This window comes from Hypanus sabinus, chromosome 23 (assembly GCF_030144855.1).
Source record: "Hypanus sabinus isolate sHypSab1 chromosome 23, sHypSab1.hap1, whole genome shotgun sequence".
Lineage (NCBI taxonomy): Eukaryota > Metazoa > Chordata > Chondrichthyes > Myliobatiformes > Dasyatidae > Hypanus > Hypanus sabinus.
In genome coordinates this window covers 60762710-60779229 of record NC_082728.1, presented here as the reverse complement: position 1 = coordinate 60779229, position 16520 = coordinate 60762710, and the positions used below count along the sequence as shown (strand labels likewise).

Sequence of the window (16520 nt, the reverse complement as noted above, 5' to 3'; positions counted from 1 at the left end):
GTAAATAAAGTTCACCCCACACTTGCCCTCTTACGCAGTTCTCTACTACTGCATCAGATCATTAGCACATATGCTTTTGACTGCCAAAGCCAACTCTGGATTAAATGGAACAACCTTTTTGCCAGACTCTCCAAACTTTCTTTGCAGTGGCACCTTCTTTAACACTCATTAAATAAATGCAAGTGCCAACTGTGCACTGTTAACTGACAATATTTATCACATTAAGACCACAGTTCAATTCATGGTTTAAAATTAAGGACTACATTGAAGAAACCTCACGTTTACATCAAGTCTGATCATATTTAGAGTTCCAAAGTCCTCTGTATAATCAGAATTGGCATACTCAACTGTGTACAGCATGACCCACAAACAACACACAGGAAGACCTAAAAATACCCATTTGTGGTATTTGTGGACATTGACATGCTCAAATTTCACTCATCTCCACCCTGACTGTGGCTGTAAATACGACAATCCTAATGCATAACTGTTTAGGGGTAAAACACTTCAATATCAAACAGAATATTACTAAAGCTACCATGGTGTGCTAGATAAAGCAGAGCCTAGCCAATATGACCCAACCCACATGATTCATCAGAGTGCACACCCAATATTCATGGTTGGGTGCTGCCAAGCTTTGGTCGGACATACCTTGAACAGTGCTACTCAACTATACAGACTGGATTTATACCAGTGATTTCTGAGGCCTGGTAGGTTAACTACACTGTACTGTGGTACAACAGTAGCCAACAATTTACTACCGTCTTTAAGGGAAAGTAGAGATTAGCAATGCATGGTCTTGTACATGTACAGTTGCAAGAAAAAGTTTGTGAATGCTTTGAAATTACCTGGTTTTCTGCATTACTCAAAATGTAATCTAATCTTCATCTAAGTCACAATAATGCACAAAATCTTCCTAATACACAATTGTTTATAGAATACATTGTTTAATTATTCACAGTCCATGCTGGAAGTAGTATGTGATCCCCTGGTAGAACTTTCTTTGGCAGCAATAACCTCCACCAAGCATTTGCTGATCAGACTTTCACAATAAGGACAGACTTCAGACCATTCCTCCACACAAAACTGTTTCAGTTAATCAGTATTTCTGGGGTACCTTGCATGAACATGCCTCTTCGGGTTAGGCCACAGCATCTCAATTGGGTTAAGGTCTGGACTTTGACTTGGCCTTTCTAAAACACAAATTCTCTTATTTTAAAGAGAGTTTTGGATCATTGTCTTGTTGCATCATCCAACTATTGAGCTTCAGGTGGCAGCAAAGCAGCCCCAAACCATGATGCTCCTTCCACCATGCCTCACAACTGGTGTGGGGTTTTGATGCTGGAGTGTAGTGCTCCTTTTCCCCCAAACCATGATGCTCCTTCCACCATGCCTCACAACTGGTGTGGGGTTTTGATGCTGGAGGGTAGTGCTCCTTTTCCTCCAAACACAGTGGTGCCAAAAAGGTTTTCTGCCAAAAAATTCCAACTTCTGTCTCATCTTTCTACAGAACACTGTCCCAGAAACATTGTGGAATATCCAGGTGTTTTTTTTTGCAAACTTCAGACACACACTAATTTTTTTTTTGGAGAGCAGAGCAGCGGTTTCCGCCATGGTGTCCTTCCATGAACACCATTCTTGTTCAATGTTTTTCTTAGTGGAAACATGAACAGAGACTTTAACAACTAGAGATTTATGCAGGTCTTTCGCTATTACCCTTGGGTTTTTTCTCAGCTCCTTCACCATTGCATGTTGTGCTCCTGATCTTTGCAGGATGCCCACTCCTAGGGAGAGTAGCAACAGTACTGAACTTCCTCCATTTGTAGACAATTTCTCTTACTGTCGACAGGTCTCTAGAAATGGCTTTGTAGCCTTTTCCAGCTTCATGCTTCTCGACAATTCTTCAATCCAAGGTCCTCAGAGATGTTTTGATCTAGGCATGGTGCACACAAACAGATTCTTCTTAAGAGCAGGCTCTGTCAGTAACCTTTATATTAAAAAAAAAAATCGGGCAGGGCACTTCTGCAACCCAACCTCTAATCTCATCTCATTGATTGGAACACCAAACTCCAAATAGCTTTTGTAGAAGACATTACCCCAGATGTTCACATACTTTTTTGAACTAAGACTTCAGTATTGACAAGAAGCACAGCTGTTTGTGTGTTATTAGCTTAGGTAGATTGTGTTTGTCTATTATTGTGACTTAGATGAAGATCAAACTCAGAATCAGGTTTATTATCACCGGCATGCGTCATGAAATGTTTTAACTTAGCAGCAGCAGTTCAATGCAATACATAATATAGAAAAAATAAAATAATAAATTAATTACAGTATATGTACATTGAAACCAGAATATATATTGTAAAAGTGAGGTAGCGTCCGAGGGTCCAATGTCCATTTAGGAATCAGATGGCAGAAGCTGTTCCTGAATTGCTGAGTGTGTGCCTTCAGGCTTCTGTACCTCCTTCCTTATGGTAAGTGAGTAAAAGGGCATGCCCTGGGTGCTGGAGGTCCTTAATAATGGACGCTGCCGTACTGAGACACCACTCCCTGAAGATGTCCTGGGTACTTTGTAGGCTAGTACCCAAGATGGAGCTAAGTATACAACCCTCTGCAGCTTCTTTCAGTCCTGTGCAGTAGCCCCTCCATACCAGACAGTGATGCAGCCTGTCAGAATACTCTCCATGGTACAGCTATAGAAGTTTGAGTATATTTGTTGACATATCAAATCTCTTCAAAACTCCTAATGAAGTATAGTCACCATCTTACCCTCTTTATAACTACATCAATATATTGGGACCAGGTTAGGTCCTCAGATCTTGACACCCAGGAACTTGAAACTGCTCACTCTCTCCACTTCTGATCCCTCTACGAGGATTGGTATGTGTTCCTTCGTCTTACCCTTCCTGAAGTCCACAATCAGCTCTTTCATCTTACTGATGTTGAGTACCAGGTTGTTGCTGCGGCACCATTCCATTTATTGCAATATCTCACTCTTGTATGCTCTCTTGTCACCACCTGAGATCCAACAATGGTTGTATCATCAGCAAATTTATAGATGGTATTTGTGCTATGCCTAGCCACACAGTCATGGGTATATAGAGAGTAGAGCAGTGGGCTGAGTACACAGCCAATGTGCACCAGTGTTGATCATCAGCGAGGAGGAGATGTTATCACCAATCTGCACAGATAGTGGCCTTCCAGTTAGGAAGTCGAGGATCCATCGCAGAGGGAGGTACAAAGGTCTGGGTTCTGCAACTTATCATTCAGGATTGTGGAAATGATGTCATTACATGCCGAGCTATAGTCGATGAACAGCATTAATACAGAAAACTAAGCAATTGCAAAGGGTTCACAAATATTATATATGGAAATATGGTTCAATAAGGTCAAAGATAACACCTAATTTACGGAAAAGGAACACCAAAGCTAAGGCTTAGAAAAGTTGAAGAATTTAGCTAAAGAAAAACCAAGACATTGACATAGAAAGGGAAAGTGGAATACACATGTAATTTTGCAGTCACCTATTTGGATCAAAATGTTGACTTTATTTCCCTTTCAAAAAATGCTATCTAAGCTGCTGAGTATTGCCAGCAGCTAGCCATCTGCAAGACGCCTGAAAACTGGAGCAGAGCTAAATGTCATTCCTTAATTCGAGAATAGAAGAATAGGCCAGTAAACCCATGTTAGTGGTAGTTAAGTTATCGTGAAAATTCTAAGCAGCAGGATTTAAGTACATCTAGAAAGGCAAGAAATAATTAATGACAGTCAGCATAGCTTTTGTATATGGGAAACCACAAGACTGACAAAGGGAGGGCAGTTAACTGTGGTCTCTACAGATCTTAGCAAGGCACTTGACAAGGTCCCACATGGTCAGCTGATCTAGAAGTTTAAGTACCACTGGATCCAAGACAAACTGGCTGACTGGATCCAAAGTTGGCTTGGTGATAAGCGGTGAAGGACAGTAGTGGAAAGTTGTTTTCATGATAGGAAGTTTGCGACCAGTGGTTTCTCACAGATCAGTGCTGGGACCTTTTATTGTTTGCGATATTTATATTTGACCTGGGCATCGCACATAGCTTGGGGATGATATGAAAATTAGTGTTGCTGTACAAGGCTGAAGCAGACATAGATAAAGTTAAGCAGAACATTTTCCACAAAGTACAAGGCAATGTATTCTGGGAAGTCTTAAAGACCATAAAATATAGGAGCAGAATTAGGCCATTCAGCTCTTCTGAGTCTGCTCCACCATTCCATCATGGCTGATTTATTGTCCCTCTCAACCCCTATTCTCTTACCTGCTCCCCGTATCTTTGATGCCCTTCGGGCCCATCAATCCGCTTTAAATATACCCAGTGACTTGGCCTGCACAGCCATCTGTGGCAAAGAGTTCTATAGACTCACCACCTTCTGGTTAAAGAATTGTTTTCCTCATCTGTTCTAAATGGATGCTGAGGTTTTGCCCTCTGGTCTTAGACCCCCCTACTATAGGAAACATCTTCAAGTCCACTTTATCTAGGCCTTCCAATATCCAATAAGTTTCAATGTGAATACCCCTCCCCATTCTTCTAAACTCCAGCAAGTACCGAGCCATCAAATGCCCATACATTAACCTTTCATTCTTGGGATCATGCTCATGAACTTCTCTCCAATGCCAGCATATCCTTTCTTAGAAAAGCAGCCCAAAACTGCTCACAATTCTCCAAGTGCAGTCTGATCAATCACTTATAAAGCCTCATAATTACACCCTTACTTCTGTATTCTAGTCCTCTTAAAATGAATGCAACCACTGCATTTGCCTCCTCACCACTGACTCAACATGCAAGCTAACTTGCCAATAATTTTCTTTCCATGAAGAGTGCAATTTGCAATTTTCCAGTCCTTATTCCAGAATCCAGTAATGATCTTTCAAGAATCACCAAACCTCCACAATCTCTTCAGCAACTAGTATCAGAACTCTGGGGTGTAGTCCATCTGGACCAAGTGATTCCTAAGCACCTTTTCCTCAATAATAGCTTACCTCTGCCCCGACACTTCTGCATTTCTGGCATTCCATATGATACAAGAGGTGGCCATTTGGCCCATTGAATCTGCTCTGCTATTTCATCATGGCTGATCCATTTCACTCTCAACTCTAACCTCCTGCCTTCTCCCGGCATCCTTTCATGCCCTAACTAACCAATTTCACAGACTGACCACTCTCAGGCCAAATTCCCATCTCCATTCCAAATAGACGTCACTCTATTCTGAAGCTGTCCCTCTGGTTGTAGACTCCCTCACCACAGGAAGCATCCTCTCCACAACTTTGAAGTCCTTTCAATATCCCCCCCCCCCCACTCTACCCCATTCTTCTGAATTCCAGTACAGGCCCAGAGCCAAAAGCTCTTCATATAAGCCTTTCAATCCTGGAATCATTTTTGTGCACCTTCTTTGAACCCTCTCCAATGGCAATCCATCCTTTCATCCTTTCTTCAATAAAGGGCCCAAAACTGCTCATAATATTCCAAATGAAGCCTCAGCAATGCCTTATAAAGCATCCTTGCTTGTAATCTAGACCTCTTGAAATAAATGCTGACATTGCATTTGCCTTTCTGGCCACTGATTCAACCTGCAAATTAACATTTAGGGTATCCTGAATGAGGACTCCCTGGTCCCTTTGCACCTCACTTTTTTGAAATCTCTCCTCATTTAGAAAATAGTCTATGCTTTTATTTCTTCTATAAAGAGTGCACAACCTTAACTTTCCTGACACTATTCCATCTGCCACTTCTTTGCCATTCTGGTAGTGTCTTCCACAATAAAGACTGATGCAAAATACTTAAGCTTGTCCATTTCTTTGTCCCCCCATTACTACTTTCCACTGTCATTTTTCATTAGTCTGATGGCCACTCTCGTCATTTTTACTTATTATATATCTGAAAATACTTCTTGTATCCTTTTATATTATTGGCTCTTGCCTTCATACTTCATCTTCTCTCCATGGCTTTTTAGTGAGAAAAGATGAAATATGAAGGTAAGCGAGCAAATAGTATGAAAGATGAGAAAGAACAGCTTCTTTCCCTCTGCCATCTGATTTCTAAATGGACATTGAACCCTTGAACACTACCAGATATTATTTTTGTTTTCTGGCATGACTTTTAATCTATTCAATATATGCATACTGTAATTGATTCACTTTTATTATTTTGTTCTTCCATATTATATTGCATTGAACTGCTACTGCTAAATTAACAAATTTCACGACACATGCTGGTGATAATAACCCTGATTCTGATAAGTAGGACATGGATAATAACTGGGAGGGCATCAAGAAATGCAATGAACAGAGAAACCTTGGGGATCAAGTCCACAATTTTCTGAAAGTGGTAAAGACATGTGGCATTCTTGTCTTCATGGTTTAGGGCACAGAATACAAATGCTGCAGCCTTACAGAACACTGGTTAAACCACACTGGGAACTCTGGTCACACCATAGGAAGGACATGATGTCCTGGAGAGAGTGCAAAAGATATCGTTTGGAATTTAGTTATAGAAAGATAATTAGTTTTTTTTAAAAAAGGACACAAGCTCAATAGAGGCAAACAAAATTTTGAGAGGCATAGATGAGATAAGTCAGCCAGAATATTTTCCCTGTGACAGGGGTATCAAATACAAGATTAAGGTGAGAACTTTGATTTTGAGATGGGGGAAAGCTGGGGTGTTTCCCTCAGTGGTTGATACCGGGAACTTGCAATCAGAATTACAAGTTCAATCACTACATTTAGACAGGTACTCAGATGGGCAAAGTAAACCCAATCTGGACAATGTAATTAATATAAGCGAGTAAAAACAAAACAGGATGGATACAGAGAGACAGAAAGTTTGGTATTGTGTTTGTTATGTGAGAACTGGTCCCTTCAACCAGACAACAAGTGAGCTTTTAGAGTTCTCTACCCAAGTGCATAGGCTCTGTATATTCATGACATTTCAAAATTAATCTATTGTGAATCATAGATATAGGATTAATTCAAGAATGTATCATAAAATTGACAGCCTGCCCCACCATCCAGTACATGATTGCTAATCTGCCCCAGACCTCAACTTCTCCACCAGAGCCTTCAATCTTTCAAATCTACCTTCACTTAACTATCAAAAGATGCTTGACCTAACTGTCAAGCATCTTTTGATAAGAATCTTTTCATCCCAAGAATTAGCCTGGAGAATCTCAAAGTTCAAAGTACGTTATCAAAATATGTATACTATATCTAATTTGTCTCCAACAGCTACCAAAGAAACCCAACAGAACCCATTAAAGACTGTCAAAGATTCAGACAAAAAGATATATCAAACTGTGCAAATAATAAAGGTAAACAAACACTTAAAACTGAAGCTCACAAAAGCGAGTTCATAGCCATGAAGCCTGTCACAGTCGATTCAGGAACCCGCTAGTTGAAGGTCACAGTCTTAGTTCAGTTCAGCATAGAGGTGAGTAAACCTTGCCACTGGTTGACTTGCTGAACTTCTCAACTTGGCCCAGTGCTTAAAATCATCCAAATAGCGGGTTGTTCCTCAATGTAGGGCCTGGGCCCACCACCTCAACTCGGCTCCAAGCCCACTCCAGCGATGGCCGCTCCTCACTCTCAGGCCTGGGCCCACCACCTCAACGGCTCCAAGCCCACTCCAGCGATGGCCACTCCTCACTCTCAGGCCCGAGCTCCATCGCCTCATTTGGCCAGTATACACCACACCGCAACATCCTACACTTTCTAGACTTCAGTTAACACTGCAAAAGTGCCAGGTTGCATAGGCAATTCAAAAGCTCTACTCCAACTGAGAAGTTACAGTCCATTGATTGCAGCGATAGTTTATCAGAAAAAGCAAGAGTAATAAAGTAGTTTCTAATTTTGTTTACTCTCAACAAGTTGTCACTGTGCTTCACCAACACCATGTTAAAACAAAATCTCTTTTGGATTCCTTCCAATGCTTTTTTTTTTAAAAATAAAAAAAGGAGACCACAACCACACAGTATTTCAGGAGTTGCCTTGCCAACATTGATAGTTAAAACAACATTTCACCATTTCTGAACTCCAACCTCTTTACAATAAACATCATCCTTACACTTGCCTGGTTAACCCCACCTGTCTAACTCGATTTGAGACCATGAACACCCTCAATTTCATTTGCATTTCACTCATTTGCAATTTCTTCCCATTCAGATAAAAATCTGCTTTTTGATTCCTCTCTCACTATACCACTTTAAACTCTATTTACAGTTTTTCACCCATCAGTCAAGCTACATCACCTTGCAATGTCACAATATTCTCATCACAACTTGCCCCTCAACTGTTTAAGTCATCAACAAATGTGCTCACCTTAAATGCTGCCCTTCCTGCAGGTCATCAGTAATAGGTGAGGACCAAGAACCACATCCTCCAGGTACCATCACTCCAGTCTTAAATGTATTTATTCCAACTGTCTGCTGCATGTTAACTACTTTGCAATCCAAGTTACCCACTTTATCTATACCCAAGCCCTTAGCTTGTGCAGCAACATTTTGTGGCACCTTGTCAAAAGCATTTTGGAAACCAAATACATTTACCGACTCCCACCTATCTACTCTATTTATTACAAGCTCAAAAAGCTGTTAAACATTTCAGAGGTGCTGAAGAAGGATCGACTGTTAATTCATTTCCATAGATGCTGCCTGACCTGCTAAGTTCCTCCAACATTGTGTATTGCTTTGGATTTCCAGTATCTGCAGACTGTTTTTGTTAAACATTTGTTGCCCTTCATAAAGGTTTGATTATCTTCAACTTTGAACTGCTTCTTGGATTATTGGTGGCAGCATCTTTCCAACAATAAACATTCAGTTTTACTGCCGTTTGACTTTCTCCCTTTTGGAACCAGGGACTGACATTTGTTCTTTTCCAATTCACTTTCATCCACTAAGAATTTAGATTTTGAGTAACTTCAACAATACATTGACAATCTCTGCAGTCACTTTTGCAGCGAAGACCAGTGCAAAAAATTAACACACCTGCCATTTCCTTGTTCTACACTACACCAACCTTAAAATCTGTTTTTATGCATATAAACTTGCAGCTCATTTTGTTATTACATGAAAGTTTTCACTTTTGATCTTTTTAAATTTGGTTCCTGAAAGATTCAGTGCTCTTGTCTACCACTAGCCTCTGCCCTACTTTTTGATTTAACATCATCTTTGACTAAAAGGATCAGCATGAGCAAAAAAATAACCTAGTTCTGCTTCTATTTTTATTGCTCCATTACTAGGACAGAAATGTCTTCATAATCAACAGGTATCTGTTTAGGCACTTCTCACGATAACTTGGAAACATTCTCCATAATCTCTGATGTTCTGCCTATTACTTACCCCTAAAATAGAGATTTATCAGGTGCATTGGTAAATGATGCCTGGGATAACAACCCAGACAGAATTCAAATCCCATCATGGCATTTGTAGAATTTTAATAATATTAAAAATCTGTAATTTTAAAAACAAGATATAGTAAGCACCAAAAATAAAGCCTGCTCTGGCATTTACCGCAGCAGATCTTTCTCTCAATAGATACATTAAAAGTCAGAAATGTATACAATATACATCTTGAAATACTTTTTCTTCAGAAACATCAATGTCATCGTGCACTATCACAATATCCCTCAATTTTCTTATATTCAATTTCAATCTGGTTTGAATGCAAACACTGAGCCTCCACAGACCCCCGCCCCCCCCCCCCACCTTCAAGGCAGAGAATTCTAAAAACTCGCCACCTCGTGTGAAGAAGTTTCCCATCCTTTCACTAGGCGTCGGATGTCTGGTTGTGAACTCATCAAGACTCCACAGTTAGGGAAAACATCTTGATCAATTATATCAAACGCTGCAAGAGTTTTGTAAGTTTCAATTGTATCATTTCCCATTCTTCTGATCAAAACAATACATTTTCAAATACCCACTCTGTCCTCGTGCAGCAAACCCAGTCTCTGAAACCAGCCTTCATAACACTCCTACTGCACCAAGTACATCCTTTTAGGCAATGTAACCAAAATTCCAGTGCATTCTCACCAAGACCCTGTATAATTACAGCAAAGTATTTTATCCCTATATTCAAATCCTCTCTCAAAGGCAAACATACAATTTGTTTTCCTAAACATTTGCCATACCTATGTGTCTGTCTTCCATTACTTGTGTATAGAGATCCTGGAACAACCTTTCCCAATCTGTCACCATTTAAAAGGGCTACTTTTCTGTCCTACCACTGTATAAACCTCACTTTCTACTTGTGCTGTCTTTTATCCACTCAATAAGCTTATAGTTGCAAGAAAAAGTTGGGAAACCTTTGCAAGCATCTGCTTTTCTGCATTAACTACTCATAAAATGTGGTCTGATCTTCAACCAAGTCACAATAGTAGACAAACACAATCCACCTAAACTAATAACACACAAACGATTATACTTATCAATATTGATTACAGTACCACAGTCTAGGTTCAATAACCACAGTCTAGGTTCAAAAAAGTATGAGAACATCTGGGGCAATTCCTTCTGCAAAAAGCTATTTGAGTCAGGTGTTCCAATCAATGAGATGAGATTGGTTGGGTTGTAGAAGTGCCCTACACTTCAGTCAGGTTACTGACAGAGCCTGCTCTTCAAGAAGAATCTGTTTGTGTGCACCATGCCCAGACCAAAACAACTCTCTGAGGACCTTGGATTGAAGAACCGTAGGGATGCATGAAGCTGGAAAAGGCTACAAAAGCATTTCTAAAGACCTGTGTGTTCATCTGTCCACAAATGAAAGAAACTCCAGTACTCCCTAGGAGTGGGTTTCCTGCACACCAGGAGCACAACATGCAACTCTGAAGGAGACGAAAAAGAACCAGAGGGTAAAATGAAAAGACCTGCAGAAATTTCTAGAGCTTGCTAAAGTCCCCACTCATGTGTCCACTAAAATAAACACTAAACAAGAATGATGTTCATAGAAGGACACCACGGCGGAAACAACCACTCTCCAAAAAATTTTTTTAAAAACAAACATTGCTGCACAACTCAAGTTGGCTGAAGATCACCTAGATGTTCCACAGTGCACTTGGGACAACGTTCTGTGGAAAGGTGAGACAAACGTTGGAACTTTTTGGCAGAAATACACACAAATCAGTGAGCGCTCATCAGTCTGATAGTCTGGTGGAAGAAGCTGTCCCGGATGGTAGCAGCTGTAATATATTGTGGTTGGGATGGTTTGAGTCCCCAATGATCCTACGGGCCCTTTTCCCACACCTATCTTTGTAAATCTCCTGAGTCATGGGAAGTTCACAACTACATATGCACTGGGCAGTCCGCACTACTCTCTTCAGAGTCCAGCAATTAAGGGAGGTACAGTTCCTATACCAGGCAGTGATGCAGCCAGTCAGGATGCTCTCAATTGTGCCCCTGTAGAAAGTTCTTAGGATTTGGGGGCCCATACCAAACTTCCTGAACCGTTTGAGGTGAAAGAGGCACTGTTGTGCTTTTTTCACCACACAGCTGGTGCATACAGGCCATGTGAGGTCCTCGGTGATGTGGATGCTGAGGAACTTGAAGCTGTTCACCCTCTCAACCCCAGATCCATTGATGTCAATGGGGGTTAGTCTGTCTCCATTCCTCCTGTAATCCACAACCAGCTCCTTTGTTTTTGCGCCATTGAGGGAGAGGCTGTTTTCTTGACACCACAGTGTCAGAGAGATGACTTCTTCCCTATAGACCACCTTGTTATTGTTTAAGGCTAACCAATGTAGTGTCGTTGGCAAATTTAATTAGCAGATTGGAGCCGTGGGTGGTGATACAGTCATGGGTATAGGGGGAGTAAAGGAGGGAACTCAGTACACAGCCCTTAGAGGCTCCTGTATTGAGAGTCAGAGGGTTGGAGGTGAGGTACTTTTATAACCCGATGGTGATCTGACAGGAAGTTCAGGATCCAGCCGCACAAGGCAGAGTCAAGGCCAAAGTCTCTGAGCTTCTTGTCAAGCCTGGATGAAGTATGGTGTTGAATGCTGAACTGTAATCCAAGAACAGCATTCTCACACATGTCGGGGAAGATAGTGGGGATAAGTTCCCACCATCGATTAAATGCTCCCATGGCCTGAATCTCAATAGCCTCTGACAACCAAGTCTGGCTCCTGCGGCTTGGCTACTAAGCCACCAAAAGGAGAATGAGCAAAAGCAGGTTACTGGCAGCTTGAATCCAGCAGTTTCAGGCATTTAGGGTTCATTTACTGTGGTTGGCAGCTCAGCTAAGAGATGGAACACTTATCTCACACCTCCATTGATGTAGCTATACCCACTTATGGGGAAGGCTTCAGGAGTGAACCCAGAGGGGAAAAGCTGGAGCTGAAGTCCCTAAAGCTGTCCCATGTAAAGTTCAACACCTACAACGCTGCTGGTGGCAAACTGCCCTTCCTTTGCATTTGTCAGCTGCATGGAGAGGAGGAGCCTGCTACATGGGCAATAGCTTGCTCTTCATAGGCCAGTACATGTAGACAGCAAGGATGCAATATCATAATCAAACCCGACCAATGGAGGACTTCAGCAATATCTTCAAAAATCTCCGACAGATTTGCTGGATGTGACTTCCCTTTCAGAAACCCGTGCTATATCTGCTCAGTACTGTTACTCTTCCTGGTGCTCTGCCATTCTATCCTTCATTATAACAATCTAACCTTCAATCTAACAATTTATCTATGACTGAGACTGGGCTAACAGATCTGCCCTATCTACTATAATTCTCTGTCCCGTTCATAAATAGAAGGTCAAATCATTAACCCACAATCTGCATGAACCATTTGCGAATCTAGAGAATTTCTAAATTTATTGTTTTATTTTAAAAAGAGATGGTAAAACCAGATGGATCCTTACAATGTTAACCAGAAAATCTATCATCCTTTCCCACATGTGCCTCCAGACAGTCAGCAATGAATTTGGCACTGAAGTGGCCAAGAAAATTATCTGGTTGTACCTTAACCACAATATTAAAGTAGAAAATAAAACTAGACAGAATTAGCATGAACTCTGCCTGTCAAATTGGAGGACTATGTAAGAGGGAACTGTCAGGTTGATCTGGAAGTAGGTTATCGCAAGTCGAAGGTCCTGCACTGCACTGTTTTATGTTCTATCCTTTCAAAGGTTTCCTCAAACACCAAGCTGATCAGTTTGAGTGATAGTTCCCCCAAGACAACACTCATGAATCTTATACAAAGGATCAGACTTTGTGCAGACTCCATTCCAATCCAAGTCATTTCTCATCACAGGGGAGACAGTAAAGTTTTCAGACTGAGAGGCATGACTCTTGAGATGTTAGGGTAAGACTGTCACTATTTTCATATTGTTAAACAAAAGCCTTCTCTCTCAACTGATAAATCAATGTTCCTCCACATGCAGCAACTTTGAAATACTGTAACTCTGGAAGCATCAAGAGCACAGAATGAACTTTGACATTGACAAACAACCAAGGTATAAAACTATGACTTTCTTCAAATGCATCTATGACAAGTAACTGCTGCATGGTACATATGGAAATAAAATTCACCTTCACATTGTGAGGCACTACATTTGTATCAAGTAGGATAAATTCAGCACAGATCTGGGTGCTTAAGACTCTGAACCAGCAGCACCCTATACACCACTACACTCTGTAACCTCACAACCCAGTATATCCCTTACTTCTATCACCAATTAACCTTAGTTCAATTAAGCAATGGCACACTGGGAGCAGAACAAAGTTAAGCTGCACAGGACTGCGTGCAATGGACACAGCTAAATAATCATGCCCAACAGATCAAGTCTGCAGTTTTAGCAGCAAATGGGGGGAGGTGGCTCCAAGGATAATTTCCTCAACAATGACAGGAGAATGTACACATGGACTAAAGATATGAAGCAGTTGCCATTGTATTGTCAAATGGGAGACCCATCAGGGCTTCCTCAAAACCATCACTCAAGCCAGACAACACATCCAAAATGACAGTGGAACGCAGCAGGCCAGGCAGCATCTATAGGAAGTAGTACAGTCGACGTTTCGGGCTGAGACCCTTCGTAAGGACTAACTGAAAGATAGTAAGACAAGCCAGACTTCAGCTAATTCAATTCACTCTACAAAATATCAAGGAATCACTGAGGACAGCAAAGAATCGAGGACCGGGTAACATCATGGGTACAGAGCTAAGTCTTGTGTTTCAGCCTGGCCAACAGCATATCAAGCTCTGAACATTGGCACTGGCCGACTGTGGAGATTTGATCAGGCATGTCCTTTCACAAAACAAAACAAATCCAGTCCAACTAATTACTTCTATTCAAGAAAGGGAGAAGAGATAGCCCAGGAAATTATAGACCAGTGAGTCTTACCTCAGTGGTTGGTAAGTTGATGGAGAAGATCCTGAGAGGCAGGATTTATCAACATTTGGAGAGGTATAATATGATTAGGAATAGTCAGCACAGCTTTGTCAAGGGCAGGTTGTGCCTTACAAGCCTGATCGAATTTTTTTGAGGATGTGACTATACACATTGATGAAGGAAGAGCAGTAGATGTAGTATATATGGATTTCAGCAAGGCATTTGATAAGATACCCCATTTGCAAGGCTTATTGAGAAAGTAAGGAGGCACGGGATCCAAGGGGACATTGCTTTGTGGTTCCAGAACTGGCTTGCCCACAGAAGGCAAAGAGTGGTTGTAGACAGGTCATATTCTGCATGAGCTTGGTGACCAGTGGTGTGGCTCAGGAATCTGTTCTGGGACCCTTCTTCATCCAGGTCATTTATAAAAATCACGATGAGTAAGTGGAGAGATGGGTTAGTAAGTTTGCTGATGACACAAAGGTTGGAGGTGTTGTGGATAGTGTGGAGGGCTGTCAGAGGTTACAGCAGGACATCGATGGGATGCAAAACTGGGCTGAGAAGTAGCAGATGGAGTTCAACTCAGATAAGTGTGAGGTGGTTCATTTTGGTAGGTCAAATATGATGGCAGAATATAGTTTTAATGGTAAGACTCTTGGCAGTGTGGAGGATCAGAGGGATCTTGGGAGTCAGAGTCCATAGGACGCTCAAAGCAGCTGCACAGGTTGACTTTGTGGTTAAGAAGGCATACAGTGTATTGGCCTTTATCAACCATGGAATTGAATCTAGCAGCCGAGAGGTAATGTTGCAGTTATATAGGACCCTGGTCAGACCCAACTTGGAGTACTGTGCTCAGTTCCTGTCGCCACACTACAAGAAGGATGTGGAAACCATAAAAAGGGCGCAGAGGAGATTTACAAGGACATTAACATGAGGAAATCTGCAGATGCTGGAAATTCAAGCAACACACACAAAATGCCAGTGGAACGCAGCAGGCCAGGCAGCATCTATAGGAAGAAGTGCTGTCAACATTTCAGGCCGAGACCTGACAAAGGGTTTTCTATGTTTCTACGTTTCTATGATCTATTCAAGCACTAATGACTTGATGGGAGGTTTTGTCATAGTTGGTGCTGAGACACCAATAATCAGATCACTAGTTTGTATTATGCCAGACCATTCTGCTTCAGACAACTGGTAATCCATGATTAACAATTCAAAGGGCACCACCAACCAAAGAAGAATGACCTGACCATATCTGGGACAAAGCTTTTGTTACTCCATCCAGGACCTTGATTATTCACTCCTTCCACAGATGCCCAAAAGAGTAAATATGCACCATGTGCAGAATGCACCACAGTTACCTGGCACCTCCCGAACATCCAGGAAGGCAAGGCAGGAACGGGGATATGACCTGCACGTAGCCCTTTGAACTGCATATCTATGGGGGGAATACAGGATCTCAGCCCGAAAAGTCAACTCTATTCCCCTTCATAGATGCGGCCTAACTTGCTGAATTCTTCAGGCACTCTATGTTGATCAAGATTTCCAGAATCTGCAGATTCTATTGTGTTTGTCAGTATCACTGGTTTAACATCCAGTCTACTCCACAGCTGAGACAGTACTTTCCCTAAAAGGCCAGAAGCAATTCAAGGTGGAACGCCCCATCTGTTAAAAATGTCAGAGGAATAGGTGATTATCACTGGCCTTAACAGCGACATCTAAATCCTGAAAAATAATTAACAAGGCTTTGATTTACAATTTACCAGAGTGAGATGTGCACAAATTACACAACACTTTTCTTGCATTATGTAGACAGAACTGAAGGGCTTTTGGACACTGAGCTTGCGAAGCCACTGCATGGGGTGTTTCTCCCACTCATCCTGAATTTTCAACTACAAATGCCTTCCTCAGCTCAAGAATCAGAAGAGAATTTAAAAGTTAATCTGAAATCTTAAATACTCATAGCAACATCAGGACAAGTTTCATTTCTCTTCAGCTTTTAAACACAAGTTAAAGAAATAAATAGAAACGTTATCATATACACAACTGAGTACAATTCCACAACAGACAAGCCAATAAACACTTACATTTACTTGTTTGATATATGAATGGGCACATTCACACTTTCACGTACACAATTGTGTAACCCCCAACTTTAGTAGCAGTGT

At 41.4% G+C, this 16520-nt stretch overlaps 1 protein-coding gene across 2 annotated transcripts in view; it reads right to left on the bottom strand.

The window, feature by feature from the left end:
* llgl2 (LLGL scribble cell polarity complex component 2) overlaps nt 1–16520 on the bottom strand; it is a 195586-nt gene that overhangs the window by 177921 nt on the left and 1145 nt on the right. The window lies entirely within an intron of this gene.